The 3,469-nt window shown below is 47.9% G+C and overlaps 1 pseudogene; it reads right to left on the bottom strand.

Moving 5' to 3' along the window:
• Nucleotides 1–3,469, bottom strand: part of LOC104991273 — a 24,656-nt pseudogene that overhangs the window by 20,393 nt on the left and 794 nt on the right.

Here is a 3,469-nt window from a genome sequence, read left to right as displayed (position 1 = left end):
CGGAGGCCCACCTCCTTCCATTTTAGAGGGAGGAGAAGGGGGCGCTGGTTTTGCATCGCTCTTTCCGCTGACATTCCTGAGATCCTTGGGCCAGGCCCTGGGGACCTGGAGCCCAGTCATCTCACAGCAGCTCTGGCCAAGAACGTGTCCTGGAGTTGGGGCCGGATGTCATGGACCTCCTCTGCTTGAGTGGGCGACAGACCCATCGCTGTTTGTTTTTGTTTGTTTTAGCTCCACTCAGAATATTCTTTTAAATTAAATTTTGGCTGCACTGGAGTTGCTTGGGCTTAATCACCCTGAGGTATGTAGGATCTTCCCAGACCAGGAATCGAACCCATGTCCCCCTGCATTGGCAGGTGGCTTCTTATCCACCAGGGAAGTCCAGAATATTTTTAATAATGCACATTTCTTAAAAAAAAAAGTATTCATCGTGCAAATTGTCCCGCAATCCAAATATACAGTAGCTTGGAAAATAATGTTTAGAAAACAAAAACCAATGTAAAAGATGGATTAAAACAGCTAGAACAGTCCAGGCTTTATATGGCTCTGATTTTACGGTTTTCTTATTGCATCATCAGTGTCAGAAATCTGTTCCTTCAGCTGGCTCCATTGCTCAGGATTTAAAGAAGTACCTTTTCTTCCTGGTTTTATTTCACCGTCCAGATCCATCCAATAGTCTCAGCCCTTCACTGTTCTAACCCTCAGGAGGCTGGACTCAGTAGATGCAAATCAAAAGGGTGTGGGGTTACTGAGCTTTAAACTACAGGACCAGAGAGGGCAAGCCTTTGCCCGAGGCCACCCCAGCTAGAAGCCAAGTTGGATTTCTCTCTCTTTTGTTTAATATATTTTATTCTCATTTAATTATTTGACTGTGCCGGGTCTTGGCATGTGGGATCTGGTTCCCTGATCCGGGATCGAACCCAGGCCCTCTGCGTCGGGAGCTCGAAGTCTTAAGCCCCGGGACCCCCAGGGCAGTCCCGAGGTCGGATCTCTTGCAGTGTCTGCACCTGGTTGAAGGTGGCCCACGTCAGCACCTGCGCCAGGCTTCAAGGCAGAGGGCTGAGACGCCGGTGCAGCGGTAGGGCTGAGGAAGCCTGTTTCGAGCTGTGCTCAGTGTCTCAGTCGTGTCAGACCCTGCAGCCCCGTGCACCGTAGCACCGCCAGGCTCCTCTGTCCATGGGGATTCTCCAGGCAAGACTACTGGAGCGGGCTATCACGCTGCTGGCTTCCAGCTCCTACGCTGAATTTCCAGCCTTTTGCTTAAAATACCTTTCCCTCCTCTTACCTTCTTCTCGGCTCCCCCGCCCACCTCCCCCACCCCTCTCACCCCCTTGTTTCTCCATCACTTAAAGGAAGTGAGCCCCGCCCACCTGAGACCAGCTGCTTCGGGCATCTGCAGGTTCCTAAGTCTGGCCTCCCCTGCCAGGTGGGGAGGGTGTGGGTGGGGTGGGGGCTGGAACAGGTTGGATGCTCGATTCCTGAAATAGACCTTGAAGACAAACATCACCCTTTCAGACAAACATCATCCTTTCAGAACGAAAATTCAGGTGATGAACTGGAAACAATTATTTTTGCTCGATTTTTTGAATCAGTGAGACAAACACCAATATTCAGAAAGACAGAAACATGCAGAGTTAAAAAAAATTTAAGTCTCCTTCTTACCTTTGTCCCGGAGAGGCCCCTTCCCCTCTTTCCTAATCTTTCTCTTTTGGGAGATGGATCTGTGCAGATAGAGGTGTTTGTCTTTTTTTTTTTTTTATTAATATGTGTGCAGCACAGAAGACAAAAGCAGAAGGGGACGACAGGATGAGATGGTTGAATGGCATCACCGACTCAATGGACACAAGTTTGAGCAAACTCCGGGAGATAGTGAAGGACAGAGGAGCCTGGCAGAGGAGCCACGGGATGGCAGGGAGTCAGCCACCGTAGCCACTGAACAGTAATGACACAGCACAGTTAATCTGCGTTCCCCGCTGTGTTCACGCGCCTTCAAGATCTTGGCGCAGGGGTACCTGCCAGGTACATGCAGGCCTGCACGGAGGACGCATTTCTAGAAATCAAAGGGCTTGTGCGCTTGTGACTTTGATCAGATCAGATCAGATCAGTCACTCAGTCGTGTTCGACTCTTTGCGACCCCATGAATCGCAGCACGCCAGGCCTCCCTGTCCATCACCGATTCCCGGAGTTCACTCAGACTCATGTCCATAGAGTCAGTGATGCCATCCAGCCATCTCATCCTCTGTCGTCCCCTTCTCCTCCTGCCCCCAATCCCTCCCAGCATCAGAGTCTTTTCCAATGAGTCAACTCTTCGCATGAGGTGTCCAAAGTACTGGAGTTTCAGCTTTAGCATCATTCCTTCCAAAGAAATCCCAGGGCTGATCTCCTTCAGAATGGACTGGTTGGATCTCCTTGCAGTCCAAGGGACTCTCAAGAGTCTTCTCCAACACCACAGTTCAAAAGCATCCATTCTTTGGCGCTCAGCCTTCTTCACAGTCCAACTCTCACATCCATACATGACCACAGGAAAAACCATAGCCTTGACTAGACGAACCTTTGTTGGCAAAGTAATGTCTCTGCTTTTCAATATGCTATCTAGGTTGGTCATAACTTTCCTTCCAAGGAACAAGCGTCTTTTAATTTCATGGCTCCAGTCACCATCTGTAGTGATTTTGGAGCCCAGAAAAATAAAGTCTGACACTGTTTCCACTGTTTCTCTATCTATTTCCCATGAAGTAGTGGGACCTGATGCCATGATCTTCGTTTTCTGAATGTTAAGCTTTAAGCCAACTTTTTCACTCTCCACTTTCACTTTCATCAAGAGGCTTTTGAGTTCCTCTTCACTTTCTACCATAAGAGTAGTGTCATCTGCATATCTGAGGTTATTGAGATTTCTCCCGGCAATCTTGATTCCAGCTTGTGTTTCTTCCAGTCCAGCGTTTCTCATGATGTACTCTGCATATAAGTTAAATAAACAGGGTGACAATATACAGCCTTGACGTATTCCTTTTCCTATTTGGAACCAGTCTGTTGTTCCATGTCCAGTTCTAACTGTTGCTTCCTGACCTGCATACAGATTTCTCAAGAGGCAGATCAGGTGGTCCGGTATTCCCATCTCTTTCCCATCTTTTCCACAGTTTATTGTGATCCACACAGTCAAAGGCTTTGGCATAGTCAATAAAGCAGAAATAGATGTTTTTCTGGAACTCTCTTGCTTTTTCCATGATCCAGCGGATGTTGGCAATTTGGTCTCTGGTTCCTCTGCCTTCTCTAAAACCAGCTTGAACATCAGGAAGTTCACGGTTCACATATTGCTGAAGCCTGGCTTGGAGAATTTTGAGCATTACTTTACTAGCGTGTGAGATGAGTGCAATTGTGCGGTAGTTTGAGCATTCTTTGGCATTGCCTTTCTTTGGGATTGGAATGAAAACTGACCTTTTCCAGTCCTGTGGCCACTGCTGAGTTTTCCAAA

Source organism: Bison bison, unplaced genomic scaffold (genome assembly GCF_000754665.1).
Source record: "Bison bison bison isolate TAMUID 2011002044 unplaced genomic scaffold, Bison_UMD1.0 scf7180017864184, whole genome shotgun sequence".
NCBI lineage: Eukaryota > Metazoa > Chordata > Mammalia > Artiodactyla > Bovidae > Bison > Bison bison.
This window is presented reverse-complemented; position numbering and strand designations above follow the sequence as displayed.